Below are 18,341 nucleotides of genomic sequence, written 5' to 3' on the forward strand. Positions count from 1 at the left end.
AAATTTTTTCCTTTTGATATAAAAAGAGAAAAAAAACCTCTTTTTGAATTTTGTCACCATATTTTCCCAATTTTGGCAACTTTAACATTATTGCCACAACATTTTTAAATTTTCTTCAACAGTGTCCATTCTTTTGGTTGTACACTTTTGACATCCAATTTTACGACCTGTCGACTTTCTCCCCTATTTGTGGTGATTAACAATTTCAGCACATATCTTTTAAAGTTTGCCGATTTTTCCCATATTACCCCAAAAGCGGCGTAGCTGCGGGCTCTTTACTAGTATACTATTTATTTGTAAAATGCTAGGAGGGGATTGAAATGGTGTCATACGGTATACAGCCGGGGTTAAAATATAACTACGTGATAGATAGAGGGTTGAAAGCGATATTTAGAACTTCCGGTTTAATTAAGCGTTATAGCGTATACGCGGTTGGGATCGCGGTTGACCGTCTCAGGAAGTTTCATTAAATGCAATAGAGTAATAGACAACTACCACAGTACAAAAGCAACAGCAATCATAATGATTCCTCCTTTATAATAATAAATATAATACTTTTTCTTTCTTTTTAATATCCTCTTTGCCATTTACCACGTGTTTTTTATTAAGTTTCATCTATGTGCTTTCGTGGTCTTTTTTTTTTTTTTTTTTTTTTTTTACGTTATATAATTTCGAATTTTGGATAATGACAAAAATACCACATGGCTATTGACAGTACAGTAAAAACATCCATAATATTGAGTTATTTTTCGTCAAAAAATTTAAAATGATTTTTCTTTTTATATACTTTTCATAATAAAAAACTTTGTCTATTTTATTACTGTTTTGGTTTTATAATCGTTTATTTCTTATTGTTTGAAAGGCCAGACACCTATCTTAGTGAAACAACTCAAGAGAAAACTTTGCTAAAAACATCCGCAATATAAAAAAAGCTATGGAAATAAGAGCTTTTTACTAAAAAAAAAATTCATGAGAGCTCGTTAATTAACAAAAAAAAAAATCATTTATTCTAATAAAACAGTACATTTATAGCAAATGACATTTTCTCAGCCCTTCCTAATGCTTTTTCCCGTCCAAATTTACAAAATGAAATTATGATTTTACCCCTATGCTCCTTTACACTCTAATGGCATAAAATCCCGTCCAAATAATCACGGATTTTTGATGATGCAATTTCAAATCCTGAGTAACTGATATCCCAAATAATCATGGATTTTGTTTCCTTTCTAAATTCCATTTGAGAACGATGTAAAAGACAAGAAATACGTAATCTTCTCCAAATTTGAAATTCATTGACTAGGGCTTCAAGCTGCATATATCTAATGCATACTCGCTATGTATTTCATATACATCTCCATCGAAACCATCTCCCTCACCTTCGTCTCTCTCATCCCAATATACTCCTCCGGTTATCACATCTTTGTAAGTGTTCCTGTCACTAACACTCTATTTTGCCCTAACCACTTCATACATAAACTCTAGCAAGCAGCAACAATAGTAATCCTCTTCTTGATTACAAAAATGAGAGCTCCAACAATCATTTTATTTTCTTTATTGGTGTCAACAATCGTTCCTATCACGTCGAACCAGCGGCCGGTCAAATTCGTTTAAGGAACTGACAACCTTATCAAAACCGTCGGAAATTAACATTGCTGTTGTTCCCGGAGACGACAACGTCGTTGGTGAACAGAACGTCGGCGAAAATAATGGAAGATTTTCGTGGTCTAATATGTTGCCAGAGCTCTTAGGCAAGATAATCAAACGAGTGGAAACGAGCGATGACCGGTGGCCGCTCCGTCGAAATCTGGTTGCTTGTGGATGTGTTTGTAAAAGTTGGAGAGAAGTTACGAGAGAGATCGTAAAGCCTCCTCTTCACAGCGGGAAGATCACATTCCTTTCTTGTCTTAAGCAGGTACGATTTGGCTGTATATTATCTGATTTTATTTGTTTCAAGCTATATTCCTTGATTTTTATGTCGTTGATTCCAGATACTTGAATCAATGAATTAAATGTAGTTAGTTTGTTTGTTTTTTTCAATTTTTTTGTTAAATTGCTTTAGATTCTTATGTTTAGCCAGATGAGTATCTGGTTTGTTATGGAGAAGCTTTTGATTAGCTCACACAACTGAAAGCAAGTAGCATAAGTCAAAACTCCATAAAGTCAATTCTATTGTGATAACGATTAGGAACAGTTTGATAAATGCTCGCCTTTGGTCACGGTTGCCAATTTTTACTAGGTCTTATTTTGAAGTATTTTCCGGTAACCACGTTGTTCATTATAATATTGTTTACTTCATCGTCGAATCAACATGGTAAATTAGGGAATATATGCCTAATGATGCTTCGTATATAATTTCTGCAAATTGTTACCTTCTAAGTTTCCATTGTTCACTTATTACGCTATAATAGATCCTTGAAATTTATCAATGTTGTTAATGGATGAACATGCTTGATTTATCTAACAAATTTCCATGTCTTTGCAACCTGGTTCACGTGATTCTCCAATTCAATGCCTGATTAAAAGAAACAAGAAGAACTCGGTGTTTTAACTCTATCTTGCTACTACTCCATGTAAGCATCATCAATAACTTTAATCTCTTTGTGAATCATGTATTATACAACCAGACATGCCAGAAAATGATATTTCTGGTAACTTGTAATTGAAGTATTAACCATTTGGATTCCATTTTTGTAGCATTTACAAACAAGGGTAAGTTTCTTTTAGCTACAAGAAGATATAGACAAGGTGCTCACATGGAATACATAATATCACTTGATCCAGACGATTCATCTCATGGAAACAATGCTTATGTTGGTAAATTAAGGTAAGTGACTATTTCTTTTTTGTACTTAATGAGCTTAATGGGTTAAGCACTTAATCTATACACCTATTCATTGATGCTTCTTTATGACTTAATATGGACATAATGACTATTTTACCCTTCACAGGTCAGATTTTCTTGGCACAAAGTTCACAATATATGACAGCCAACCACCATATAATGGTGCAAAACACTTAAGTAGCAAATCTATGAGGCGAATTGCAAGCAAACAAATAAGCCCACAAGTTTCATCAAGCAACTTTGAAATTGGAGAAACTTCATACAAATTCAATCTTTTGAAATCAAGGGGTCCAAGAAGAATGGTGTGTTCTCTAACATCCACATCCACATCACCAGATCAACTCTGGTTAAACTCAAACCCTTTTGAGAAACAAAGCTCCAAGGTGGCATGAACATTTGTAGTGTTGGTGCTTGAATTTCCATGGGCGGGTGACAGTTGCATCGGTTAAGAATTTCCAGTTGGTGGCAACATTGGACACGAGTCAACCGGGTGGGAAAGGTGATGGTGAAATGGTTTTGCTTCGGCTTGGAAAAGTTGGTGATGATATGTTCACCATGGATTATGTATGGATTATAACTATAAATAAATAGTTCAAAGTTTTTAAAGTATAATGTTTTAATAAAAAAATTTATAGAATAAAATAATTGTTTGCATATAGTTTTTTTTCATATATTTGAGTAGTCATTACGATTTCGAATTACAAAGTGTTTTTTTTGTTTTTTTTTTTCTTTTTTCTTTCTAATCCGTGGTTTCCACGGGTTTTAAACCTAGTATATATATATAAATCATTTTCAGTTAAAATGATGGGACACATATATATTCAACTAGTTATAAGTTACCAACTTATATAAAAACCAATTGAATCTACCATAATAAATGAAAATGTTATTGACACTTGTCATTCTTTTATTCAATTGGCCACATGTCATTTTGTCATAATTTTGAGATATATTTATTTTTCATTTGTCATTTACTTCATTATTCATTTCCGATATATCATTAATTTAGTTTCCATAAATTAAACCTACCGTAATGACTATTAATTTCAAATTTGAAATTTAAAATTTCAATTTCAATTTCAAATAAATTTACACTTTAAACCTTTGTATTTAACATTTTGTTATAATAACTCGTTTAGTACATGGGTCGGACAATTAAACACATGATTTTAATTAATTTATTTTTTGCATGTTTTTTTTCCAATAATTTTCACTTATTTCATATTTCAAATTCAAATAAACTTCTCATTTAATCGCTCCTATTTAACATTATGTTTTAATCAACTCGTATAATATACGAGTCTCACAACTAGTAATATAATGTAAACTAATAGGTGAATCCGAGGTGAACCCCAAGACAATTTTTTTTCTTATAGGACAATGTACTTTGAAAAAACTCAATGATAACATTCTACTTTTGATATTTTTCTTATTAGGAGATTATACTTACAATTTTTTTCCAAAATATAATTATTGTGTTTGGATGAAACTGTTAAAGTTTGACATTGCATATGATAAATCATTCCATAGACACATGAAAATTGGCCACTTGGAGAAACGAAAAAGAAAATAGCAATATACCACCCAGGAAGGTTAGCCTGCAATCTTCACCTTCTGTTTACCAGACAACTTTGCATTCACATATTTATTCGAAAAAAACCACTTTTTTCCCTCTTTCTTTGCCTCTGCCCTGCCTAAAAACCCATCACATTTTATCTATTATATTACATTATCAGATATTCAAGAAATTAAAAAATACACTTCATTAGTCTATCACACTTTATCCAATATTTGTTCTTCTGTCAAAAGTATTTGAACGTTAGCCTACAACAAAAAAGATAGAAAATTCAAGGCGGTACTTTGATTGCATTGAAGACGAGAATAAAACTCGATAAAGAAACAGTAACTTACAATGTTAAGCCACGAATAAAGTTCACGTATTTGAGAAAGAAACTGTACTAAACGTTTAGATGTTCTTTTCAAAACAGAGATAGTCAGAAAATAACGACAATAGAAAAAACTTGTTGCCACCCATACGAATGAAAAGAGTCAAATTTAAAAACTTTGCAAACTTACTAAATACCTTTCTTCTTGAAACTTGAATGATATAAGTTTTGTTCAAATTTAATTCATCAGTTTCTTATAAAATTTAAAAGATAAGCAGTTTTGACTTTCACGCTATAATTCCTACAAAAGGGATGATAATCTCAATTATATAAAAAAAATAGATTTTTGATCCAGATCCCGCCGGCAAGAAGAAAAAAATCATTCAAAAAATGAAAGGATTTTCAATTTTTTGATGAATACAAAGTGGGATTAGACAGAATTGTTATAACATATGATGACATATCCAATTCCTTATCCCTATAACAACTCTTAACTAAATAAGGTGAAGTTAGAGTCTGGGAAAAGTTATTGGAATTTTGAATTAAATGAGATTGAATTTCAATTCCACGCCTAGAATTTTGTGGTCATGAAACTAAACTAAAACAGTTCACCATTGAAATGATTATGTCATACTCACATTTTTCCTAAAGATGAAAAATATTTTGTAATTTCTTAGTGAAGTTTGCACATTTGTTGGGTTCCAAAAGCCACTTGTCAACGGTGGAATTGGCGGGACCCGTAGTGTTGGTCCAAGCAGTTGTAAAAAAAGTAAGAAATAATCATAAGTACAAACTAAATTAAGAAACCCCTCCCAAAAAAAGATAACTTTAAATTTTGATATCTAAGAGTTTTGTAGAACATGAAGCTAGCCTGAAGGTGTTTTTAGGAGCACTTACACAAAGCTTGCCTGCAACTACAAACCTCCATAATGCATCAGCACCTTCAAGCAAAGCATAATCTATCCCCACACGTGGGCCCACTACCATCTCCTCCAGTTTCACTTCCGGCCTATCCAATAATTCCAGATCACCTAAAACACCAACCAACTTTTTTCACATTCCACTCACAAAAAAAAAATTGTGATCGAATGTTCTAAAAATAGAATTCTAACCAATGCTTGGTCTAAATGGCCTAAAAAATCGAATTTTGACCCTGCATTTGGTTACAAATGAATGCGTAATTGAATTCCATGGGATTTCAAGATGGAATTCATTCCTTAGTATTTGTACCTTGGTAAAATTACTCAAATATCCTTTTAATTATGATTCAGACCGAAGAGGTGGAGGGTCTTTGAACTCTCTCCGAAATGGATATATTTGTTTTTCAATTTGTTAAGGTTCTACATTTCATCGAGTGGTCAATTGCCTGACACATAAAAAACACATCTGAAAACAAATTATAAGGCTTTGACTAAGAAACAAAATCCTAAAAGAAGATCAAATTGTGAAGAAGGAATGTTGACACTCGCCAATTTAATAGTTGGTTGGTGAGTCTTTTTAGTAGTTTTAGTCTTAACAATAGTCAATTCTTTCATGCTTTGTTGGGTTGATTGACATTCCGATTAACGGAATTGTTGGGTTGATTCCCGTTAGCAAGAAGAACGGTGGGCGAGGATGAGTTATCGGAATGGGTGGCAGCAAGGTGACGTTTCTGATCTTGAATCATTTGATGCTCTTCCATAACCAAGACTGATCTTGCTTCCATGAATGTAGGAGGAGGTTTCGAGTATAGAATAGTACGTGCAATGTCTTGGAATTTTTGGGTCAAACCACTAAGGGTATATGAGACAAGATTGTGTTCAAGTACCGGAGCCCCCAAATTTTCAAGCATATTGGCGATAGTTTTCACACGAGTACAATAGTCATTAATCGATGATTCACCCATGCAGATATTACGAAGTTCAGTCTCTAATTGGAATGCCTTATTTTCTTTATTAGTGCGAAAAAGATCTTCTAGACTTTGCCATAAACCGTGAGCAGTGGATTTCTTTTTCAGAACCATGTGAAGAAGAGATTGAGATAAAGTGATATATATCCAAGATTTAACAATATTATCAACCCTATTCCATTCTTTAGAATCGATAGCCACAGGTTTCTCTTTAGGATTTGATGAGAGAAGAGGTTTTGTCACAGGGGGCTTCAAGATGATCATCAACACCGAAACCAATACAGTGGGTTTCGAAAAGTTCCCTCCAAAGATCATAATTCATATGATCTAAATCCAAAACAAGAGGCACTGCATTCTTGATGTTAGTTGTAGATGAAGGTTTGGAAGAATCACCAGACATACTAAGATGAAGAAGAAGAGACAGAAGGCGCGTTGTCGATCAAGAGAAAAACGGGAAGGAGAAGAACAGACGATGGGTTTGGATCGGCTAGGGTTAGGCTAATACCATGTTTGACAAGTAATTTCCCATGAAATCCATCGAGCCTTTGATTAATAAATATATATATACAAATTACATGAGATGGGCCAAGGGCCTTGAATAACTAATAATAGAACTATGCTAAAATACAATACAATACAGGACCAGGTCCGTTAACAATGCTTTCATAGATGGTGACAGAGTTTCACATCCCAGGATCTCAGATTCCCTACCATCTCCTCCAGTTTCACTTCCATCATTTGATCAGAACACACCACCGAACAAAAAAAATAGAAAACAAAGTTTTAATGATTATAGAATATTTAGATCCTTATGATGATACTAAGTAACGTTTTACCTGAATATATTAATTTGTTGCTCCAAAAATGACTGGCAAGTGATTCCCGGATGTTATGCCATTGATAAGCTGAAAGTAGCAAATTTGTTATGATCACAAGGACGTTCAAATGGAAAATATGGAACCAAAAACAACAAAACAATCATAAAACATTAATGAAGACACTAAATTGACAGTCCTAGTTTTTAATATAGGAGGACTCACGGAAATAGCGAAATCCCTAAAATCCTTTGCAATGAACTCGACGATATGGATGATTGTACCCAAGAGATGATGTGGCACTCCTACACAGACAGAAAATCATAGATGATTAGCGATAATACATTAAGAATGAAGACATTGAATGGTGAAATCACATAGATGTTTAATCAAGAAATTAATCGAATAACACATTATTTGAGAGGAACCGAGTATCAATCCACGCCTTGCAAGGACGAAAGAAGCGCCTTCCCCTGTATCAAACGCAAGCACGAGACTAAAATGAAGAACACTATAAATTTTAGGTTGAAGAAAGAAAGGGACTGACAGAGTAAAACGGACCTGTGAGACGGTTGGTGTGGATTTGTTTAATGCTATCTATGTCATTAATGGGATTGTGATAGCGATTGATCAGGTCACACTCAAGTAGGCGATTGTTTGGCCTAGATGGCTTCCCTGTACAACCATTGTCACCGAAGATAACGAACATGAGGTGAAATTAGGGGAGTTTCGACATGGGTCGGTGGTGGTTTTGAGCAAGAGCAATAGGAAATTGGAAGTCGGCGAAGGGTTTTCAGTTTACGCAGTAGAGGTGGGTGGGAAAATGGCGAGTATCCGTGGAAACCTAATCGACAAATACTTCATCATCTCTGATTGCATTATTTGCAATTCGGTGACAAGCAATATTCCATGTCTGTTCCAATGAATAACAAAATCTCCAACTATGAAAACCAATTTAAGAGATAATAGGAAGACGATGAAGTGTGGGCAAAGGAAGAGGGACTGGTGATTTTTTTGGGGGCTATTGAGATTGTTTTGCTTTTCGATTTGTTAGTGAAACACATCGATAAGAGGAATGAAGATGGTGAAAAACCTGTGTGCATTTCATTGGAGGCAGTGGCGGTGAAGAAAAACGGGGATCAAATTTCTAATACCCACAAAATAGTGTGGCCAAACGTTCAAGTTCATGAAATATACGGTTACCAACTGCGATGGAAATTAATATTAATATATGTATATAAAACCCTAATTTTTAGGGTTTGCACTCTATTTAAAGGACCTTAAGTCATTTCCTCCAACCCCTTACCACCTTTTGACGGCCAGAAAAAACCCTAATCAGTCTAAACCTTATTCTTGAGAGTGTGAGAGGCTAAATTGTGTTTTTGGGTGCATTTGTTGAAGAAGCTTGGAGTTTTGGAAGCTTGGAACGAGAAGAAGCAGGTAGATCCATTATCTACTTCTGCATTTGTAGGTAAAAAGCCTTTACCTTGGCCTTCCATTTGTTAGATCTCTTCTTATATGAGAAAATGGGCATTTTGGTGCAAAAATGGAGTCACTTTCGGATTTGAGCTTATCACAAGGGCATAGTTCCAGATCTGGACTCAACTAGGCCCTTATGGACATAAAGCCTCAAGCTTTATGAAGCTTTGGCCCTCCTTCATGTCCAAAACCTCTTTCTAATGCTAGTTATAAGTGTTTTAGATTCATGTAGCCTTGCATGCACGTGAAGTTAGCAACTTTATGTGATAACAACACCCTAGGAGCTTAGATCTACAGTTTGGAGTTTTGGTTTCACGTGAAAGCATCTAAATGAGAAATGGACTGAAGGAACTCGACGATTTGCATGGTCAACTCGACGAGTCAGATGCAGATTGGCCGTTTTTGGTTTCTGCATGGACTCGGCGAGTCAGTAAGATGACTCGACGAGTTAGTTAGGGTTTTTCCCGACATTTGGATACCGCATGGACTCGACGAGTTGTCTGGAAACTCGGCGAGTCGACTTGGGTTTTCACGACTTCTTGAGTTCTGAAGGAACTCGACGAGTCAGTGAGTTACACTCGACGAGTTGGGTCAACATGGACTGTTGACCTTGGCCGTTGACTTTGACTTTGACCAAGGGTTGACTAGTTTGATTTCTGGGGGTATCTTAGTAAATTGGAAATTTATGGAAGTGGAATATTGGTGGATGTAGGTGTTTGAGTTTGGAGCTGTATTTGCGGAGCTTGACATCATCATCTCGAGCTACTTGTGAGGTGAGTTCTTCTCACTATATCAACAGGGTCTAAGGCACCAAGGCCGACCCTTTATGATTTATCTCATGGTTATAGGATTATGCTATGTTAGTGATCTGTTAGATCGATGTCCTGGTTATAGGTATATGTTATGTTAGTGATCTGTTAGATCGGTATCCTAGTTATAGAATGATGTTATGAATAGTGATATGTTAGATCTATATAACTATCTGTACATGCTAGCTAGCGTATGATATTTATGTGCACATGATTGTTTGATTGAGGGTTTGGGTTGAGGTGGTCATGCTTTGTGCTTGTGCCAACATACCCAGGGCGGACCGGATAGACTGTAGACTCGATTAGGGCATACTAGTCAGGTCAAAGGCCCGACGAGCGGTCCGGATAGGCTGAAGGCCCTGAGAGGCGGTCCATACGTGTCGATGGCTCGGAGAGCGGTCCAAATAGACTGATGGCTTGTGAGGCGGTCCAGTCAGGCGGATGGCTCATTATGCATGCAGTTTGATATGATATGGTTATATTTGTATGGCGTTGGTATTTCGGGGGAACTCATTAAGCTTCGGGCTTACAGTTGTTGATTTTGTTTCAGGTACTTCGGATGATCGCGGGAAGGCGAAGGCGTGATCGTGCACCTCTTTATATTTTTATGACTTGATTCTGGGATACTCTGACATGAAACAATTTTGAAAACAAATCTGTAATAATTATCGGTTTTTGATCGATTTAAAAAGTTTTAAATTGGCTTGATTTTCGAGGGTGTTACAAAGTGTGCAAGCTTGAGAGGTTAATTTATGGACTCAAATAAGCATCTCACAAATAGAACATATGTCCGATGAAAAGATCAAAGAGTTTGGTTTCTTGAGAAATGAAGATGAGCAATATGTATATGTTAAAGCTAGTGGGAATGCTTTAGTCTTCCTTGTATTATATGCCAATGATATGTTACTCATAGGAAACAATGTCCCAACACTGCAAAGTATAAAATCTTGGATTGGAGAATATTTCATTGTGAAGGACATGGGAAATGTCGTGTACATACTTGGTTTAAAGGTCTATAGGGATAGATCTAAGTGATTAATTAGAATAAGCCAAAGTACATACTTAGATAAGATCTTGAAGAAATTTAAGATGCAAGATTCTAAGTAAGACATTATGCCTATGCAATGTGGCCCGATATTGAGTAAGACTCTATGTCTTAGTACTGGTGAAGAACTGGACAGGATGAGTCGAATCCCATACGCTTTGGCTATAGGACCAATCATGTATGCCATGATATGTATTAGAATTGATGTCTCATGTTCCTTGAGCATAACGATTTGTTATCTGTCCAACCCACGTGAAAGTTATCGGATCGCAGTCAAGAACATTCTGAAGTATCTTATGAGGAATAAAGATATGTTCTTGCTCTATAGTGGTAAGGACGAGATAATTTTAAATGGTTATGCATATGCAAGTTTCCAAACTGATAGAGACGATTTCCGATCTCAGTCGAGATTTATGTTCTTAATGAATGGAGGAGCAGTGATGTGGAGGAGTTCCAAGTACAACACCATACCAGATTCAACGACATCGTCAGGGTATATTGCAGCTAATGAAGTTGCAAAGGAGGCGATGTGGTTGAAGAATTTCATCAATGATCTAGGTGTTTTTCCCAACATAGTTGATCCTGTTGAGATCTTCTACAACAACAAGGATGCAGTCGCATTGACTAAGGAACCCCAAGAACACAAATGCACGAGACATATACCCAGAAAGTTCCACTACATCAGAAAGCTCGTGGAAGACGAAAACATCATAGTAAGCCTTATATCATCTGAAGAAAACCCAACTGGTTCATTCACCAAACCATTATCACATATCAAGAATAATGGTCATAATAGATCGGTACGCATTAGATTTGCTAGTAAGTTGGTTTGTTTACTTAGTTTATATTTTGCTATTTTGGAACTGACACATTTTGTATTTTATCTGACGTGGTGATTATTTTCTGGAGACTTCATAATAATATGAAGCTACCATTTACAATAATATATTTTTGTGTTCCCTTCTGCATGTTTTTAACCACTTCCAGAGTATTCATTTATTCAAACCTCCACAGTCGGTCCTGATGGGATTTCTAGGTTATAAAAATTCATGTGGCGAAAAAAAATCGTAAACCCTTAAGTTCACATGCAACCTAAAAAGGATATATGTTTTCTCTGTTGACAACAACTAACTATGAATATCAAGAAACCCTAGGAAACCCTGGTATAATCAAAATTACAAAAGGTTTAGGGTTACATACCTTTTTGATTAATGTAGCAAGTAATCAACCAAAATCTCCTTTGACTTCCTTAGAAATCAAGAACTAAAAGTTTGGATGCCTCTAATGGATTGTACCCAAAACTCTAGAAACTAGAAGACTTTAAGAGAGGGGAGAGAAGTGCAAAACTTCGGCTCTTGTATGAGGGATGTGAGGGACCAAATTAGAGAAGCCTTAAGGGGGTTTATATAGGTGAATAAGGCAAGTAGCCCTAGATAACCATTATCCCTTTTATTGCTCCCTAAGGCTCCTAGAAACCCTAGGAAGCCTCCAAAAAATGTCCCCTTCTATGGGAAGGTTCTGTAATCCTTCAATGGTCAACTTTTGAATATTGTCACTTGTAACGCCCGCAGATCCGGGCTAGTCGATTTAGAGACAATAAGTGTCGAAAAAGACTTTTCGACAAAAGATTATTTAGAATAAATAATCTTAACCAAGTTTTAGAATACATCTCAAGGGTTCCGTACATATAAAGAACGCCGAAATCCGAGTTATAACGAAGAAGTTATGACCCGTCGAAGTTTTACGACAAAACCGGCACGACGCTGTGAGACGTAAATAGTGAATTTACGATAGAGGATTTTTTAGCCTTAGAAATCTAAAGCAAAGTTGTAGTATACATTAAAATGAGAGAGTGCATAAAAAGAACGCCCAAATCTGACTTCGTATGAGGAAGTTATGATTTTTCTAAGATTTGACTTAGTAGTGCACAACCCGGAATTCGAATTTTAGATCGGTCGATTTTTAACCAAAAAAGTCTAAACGAGAAATGAAGATATCGTTAATAGGAGTTAAACGATAAAAAGACAGTAAAAAACGGAGCTCGTATGCGAAAGATATGGACGAAGCTTAGTCTCTACTCTTCAAGCGCGACGAATTCGATGCAGTTTTGTAAATCTGAGATAGAATGAGAATTACCCAACGTGGTCTAAATGAAAGTTGTAGTACTCGTAAATACCAACGCGTGGATATAAATAACGTCGAGAATAGAGCTCATATGTTAAAGATATGGACGAAACTTAGTATTTACTCTTCAAGCGCGACGAATTCGATACAGTTTTGTAAATCTGAGATAGAATGGGAATTAGCCGACGAGGTCTAAATGAAAGTTGTAGTACTCGTAAATACCAACGCGTGGATATAAAGAACATAGAAAACGGAGCTCGTACGCGGAATATACGGACAAAACTTATGGACTACTTTACGATAAAACCCCTATAAATAAATGGTGAATCCTTCATATTTCCCACACCTTTCACCCTCTCTTTCTCTCTCTAACTTATATCTAACCTCCTTAAACCCCTCCCAAGTCTAGGGAACCTCCCTAGCATTAGAAGGAAGCCTCGGAGCGCCCGACGGCTCCGAGAAAAAGAGTTTTTCGGCTCAAAAGCTCTGCTCCAGCGAAACCCGGTTTTTAATAAAAACCCGCTGTAAGTGAGATACGCCTACCATAATTTAAGTATAGCTTATATTTAAATATAATATCGTTATTATGAACCTATAATTAAGATTTATCAGTGATTCAAAGTCTTTATACTGATTGATCTACTTACGAGAATGATGTCTAGGCTGTGATTTAGTGAGGTGTTTAAAGTGAGATTTCCAAACATTATACTTCGTATACCAAACGGACCCTACCTCCTATATGATCCTACATGGTTGTTCCTTACTTGATAGATCATGAAAGTAGACTTTGAGTTAATGATGAATCTAGACTAATAATTAGTCGCAATAAATATTAGACTAAAATCTAGTGGTAATAATACTAGGTTTCGTCGAAGGAAATCATATTGTAAAGAAGCGAACCGCTGCTCGAATTTCGAGTCGTCACTTTAACAAGTGAGTGCATAGTTACTTTCATCTTACAAATAGATATGAAGTATTTTATATAAATTACGTGTTATGTGCGCATATTATTTGAATACTTGCTTTCTATGCTGGATGAACGATTTTATGCATGTTTTAAAAAATTTAAACTGTATATGTATTTTATATCTACGAATATGTTGGGTAAAACATGGGTAGATGAATGATGAGAGATGAAAGATGATATGAGTGAACATTGGCAGCTACAGACTTAGTGCCTAACAAATAACATCGGCATCTATGGACTTAGTGCCTATCGAATAAACATTGGTAGCTATGGACTTAGTACTTGTTAGATAAACGTTGGTAGCTATGGACTTGGTACCTGTTAAATAAACGTTGGTAGCTATGGATTTAGTACCTATTAGCTGAACACTGGTAGCTGTGGATTTAGTACCCGATGAATGAACTTTAGCAGCTATGGAATTAGTGCTTTACGAACAAGCATTGACAACTATGGACTTAGTGCCTATCATATAAACCCTGGAAGCAATGAGCTTCGAAATGAACGAATGCAGGATAGATGATTCTTAGGGTAGATCCTTAAGAGTAAGGAAGATAATGGGGATGGGTAATTGGGTTGATTGTTTGATGTTTAAACATAATAATTAAATTATTGTGGGTTGAAAACCCTATGTACTCACCAGGTTTCCCAACCTGACCCACTCAAGCTTATTTGTATCACAGGTGTCGATATGAAGCTACTTTACACCGAGGGATTTAAAAGAGATGTAGATCACTAGTGTAAATGAATATAAGATCTGTTTATGCTTATGTTTCTGTATTGACGATGACATCCCAAATGTTTTAAAATGGATAAAAATACATTTCTTCGGAAATGCTTTGATAACGTATTTATCATGTTTTTCTGGGAACAAATTCCACAACATTTTTATTAAAAGGGTACTCTGATTTTTATAAAGCATAAACAAAATCGGTCTTTTCTGGCCGTGAAAATGGGGATGTCACATCACCTTTAGTCCCGACACTTTCAATTAATCTAATTAATCACAAATTAATTCTAATTAACTTTCGATTGATTCTTAATTCATTAATACCATTTCTAATTAATATTGATATTAATAAATCATTTATTTTGATTTTAAAGTAATATATCGATCATATAATAAATTAATAAATCAACTTCTCTCGCCAAAAGTCATTATATTCGGTTACTAGTTATGAGGGCAACCCAAAAAAGACTTTGGTCTTAATTCAAGAATATACCAATTTAGTTATTGGCTTAGATAACTTAATCCAACAGTCACCCACTCTGATAAGTTTGTAACTACAATTTTGAGTATAGACCTTGAAGTAAACAGCAAAGAGTGATTTCCAAAGCCACTGCCAAACTCTGATTCAAATCAGTTATTGGTCCTAAGATAAGTGATAAGATATTCCTTTGGTTTTCAAGATATCATATGGACACGAGACATGGATCAGAATCAATCTCATTATCCAAGATTCTGTTTCTCAATTTCCCGATTTGTAAAGACTTTATTGGACTTCAAAATTAACACATCAATTAGTCTTGGATGGGCCCAACACTTATAATGTCAACATCAAATCATCGATGGGCCCAATAATATCACTTTTCCTGATAGAGCAAAATGAACAAATTACTTTGACTATATAGTCATATAATCTACATATCAAATCACACATGGAATAACCCTTTATAACATCTAGTTACGAGATGTGTTTGAGTAAACCAATGCATAACTGATCTGTAAACTATGAACTATATATCTCTGTTTTAAGAATAGTAGATATTATCGTCTTATAATTACTCGTAACAAGATCCATGAAGTAATCTCTAAGCATGGATTTATCCAATACTTAAAATCCCTATTTTCAAAGTACTCGTGAATATTGTAGCAATTCAAATTGCAATGTCTTAACCTCAATCGACAATCTACAATCCATTCATGACAGTCTTAATTCACTACTTACTTCCAAAAGGATGAATGACTGTGGAAAATTGAATAATTCAAATTATTCAGGAAGTGTAAACATGCAAAAATAAACACAAGAATAAATAATTGAATAAGTCAGTAGGATACTCATAAATAATTCTCTATTATTCAATCACCAAATCAATTACATTTATTTTGTTACAAGTTTCAAAATATCGCCTATCTACTAAAACTAATATCGTCTCTTAAACCTATACTTCTAGCATGCTTGTAGTGTTTTACCCTGCTCAGAGCCTTTGTGAAAGGATCTGCAACATTATCTTCTGATGATACTCGCTTCACCAGAAGGTATCCTTTTTCTACCCGATGTCGAATATAATGGTACTTTTTGTCGATATGCTTGGATCTACCATGATCCTTTGGCTCTTTCGTCAAAGAAACCACACCTTCATTATCACAGAACAATTCTATTAGTTCTTGAATAGTTGGAACAACTCTGAGATCCCCGATAAAGTTCTTCAGCCAAGCCGCTTCCTTAGATGCATCACTCGTCGTAATGTCCTCCAACTCACAGGTGGAATCAGCCACCGTGTCTTGCTTGGAACTCTTCCAAGTAACCGCTCCTCCATTCAATAAGAACAACCAACCAGATTGCGAACAAAAGTTGTCTCGGTCTGTTTGAAAGTTGGTGTCACTGTAATCGGTCACTCTTAACGTATAACTGCCGCCAAGAACTAGGAACATGTCTTTTGTTCTTCGCGCATACTTAAGAATATTCTTCACTACAATCCAATAGGATCTGTCATGATTTCCGTAAAATCGAGTGACCATGCTCAAAGCATAAGACACATCAGGACGAGTACAGGTCATTGCATACATGATCGATCCTACAGCCGAAGCATATACGAATCGACTCATGTTAGCTATCTCTTCATCATTACTTGGACTCTGAGTCTTACTCAACTTGATAGCACTATGAATAGGCAATTCCAATTTCTTTGAATTCTTAATACTGAAATGCTTAAGTATTTTTTCCAAATATGTACTCTGGCTAAGACCAATAAGATGATTCTTTCTATCCCGATGAAACCTTATTCCTAGAATATAGGCCGCTTCCCTTAGATCCTTCATAGCGAAATATTTTTCAAGCCAAGACTTAACTTCTTGAAAAGTTGGAGCGTTTTTTCCTATATGGAGTATGTCATCAACATACAAGACTAGGAAAGTCACTATAATCCCACTAGCTTTGACATATACACAAGACTCATCTTCACTTCTAGAGAACACAAACTCTTTGACTTCTCATGGAAGCAAAGAATCCAGCTGCGAGATGCTTGTTTCAATCCATAAATAGATTTCGCAAGCTTACACACTCTATCAGGAAACTTGGCATGTACAAAACCCTCTGGCTAACTCATGTAGACGTCCTCAGATAACTTCCCATTAAGGAAAGTGGATTTAACATCCATCTGCCAAATTTCATAATCATGAAATGTAGTTATAATAAGAATAATCCTGATAGACTTTATCTTAGCTATTGGTGAGAAGGTCTCATCATAGTCAATCACTTAGGTTTGAGTAAAGCCCTTCGTAACCAACCTAGCTTTATATGTGTGTATTTTCCCATCCATGTTGATCTTCTTCTTGAAGATCCATTTGCACCCAACTGTCTTTCGACCAGGTACATAATCATCCAATTTCCACACTTGGTTATCATAAATGGATTAAATCTCACTGTCCATTGCCTCCTTTTATTTAGCAGCCTCATGGTCTGCCATTGCTTCCTTGTAGTTAGTTGGCTCGTCCAAGTTTACCAGAGTTCTATCACTGATAAACATATCACCATCTGATGTAATATGGAAACCATAGAACGCAGGTGACATGCTAACTCTACTGGAACGATGAAGAAGTAATGAGTTGTTAACTGGCTCAACTGGAACTTCTTCCTCATGTTAAGTGCTAGTGTTGTCCGAGGTTCCTTCATTGGATGACTCTTGAATTTCTTCAAGATCAATAGTACTCCCACTTTCCTATTTGAATATGAGTTCTCTCTTGTGAAAGACTCCTCTTCGAGCTACGAAGACCACGTTATCACTAGGTCTGTATAACAAGCATCCAAAGGACTTTTGTAAGTAACCAATGAAATAATACTTCTCAACTTTGGGTTCAAGTTTTTCATGTGTCTCTCGTCTTACGAGTGCTTCATAACCCCAGACCTTGATATGTGCAATTGAGGGATCTTTCCCTATCCATATCTCATGGGGTGTTTTGGAAACCTTCTTTGTTGGAACAAGATTCATGATATGAGCGACTGTCTCTAAGGCATACACCCAGAAGTGAATAGGAAGAGAAGCTCGACTCATCATGGAATAAACCATATCTAGTAAGGTTCGATTATGCCTCTCAGCCACACCATTGAGTTGTGGTGTTCTGGGAGGTGTCAATTGTGAAACGATTCCATATTCCTTGAGATAGTAGTGAAACTAGATACTAAGATACTCACCACCTCTGTCAGATATGAGCACATCTTTATCTTCCTACCTAATTGATTGTTGACTTTGTGCTTAAACTCTTTGA

At 35.7% G+C, this 18,341-nt stretch overlaps 1 long non-coding RNA gene and 1 pseudogene across 1 annotated transcript; one reads left to right on the top strand and one right to left on the bottom strand.

Moving 5' to 3' along the window:
- The first annotated feature begins 320 nt into the window (after window positions 1–320).
- LOC145113683 (tubby-like F-box protein 7) lies at window positions 321–3,433 on the top strand (annotated as a pseudogene).
- A 3,704-nt stretch (window positions 3,434–7,137) lies between these two features.
- LOC145116237 (uncharacterized) lies at window positions 7,138–8,608 on the bottom strand. The gene is made up of 4 exons (XR_013711939.1): window positions 7,993–8,608; window positions 7,844–7,904; window positions 7,657–7,736; window positions 7,138–7,521 (listed from the first exon to the last, which is right to left on the bottom strand). It is a non-coding gene; the product is annotated as an uncharacterized LOC145116237 (long non-coding RNA).
- Between the last annotated feature and the right edge of the window lie 9,733 nt (window positions 8,609–18,341).

The sequence above is a fragment of the Lactuca virosa genome, chromosome 5, assembly GCF_052849685.1.
Source record: "Lactuca virosa cultivar CGN04683 chromosome 5, Lactuca_virosa_CGN04683_v6, whole genome shotgun sequence".
NCBI classification, from domain to species: Eukaryota; Viridiplantae; Streptophyta; class Magnoliopsida; order Asterales; family Asteraceae; genus Lactuca; species Lactuca virosa.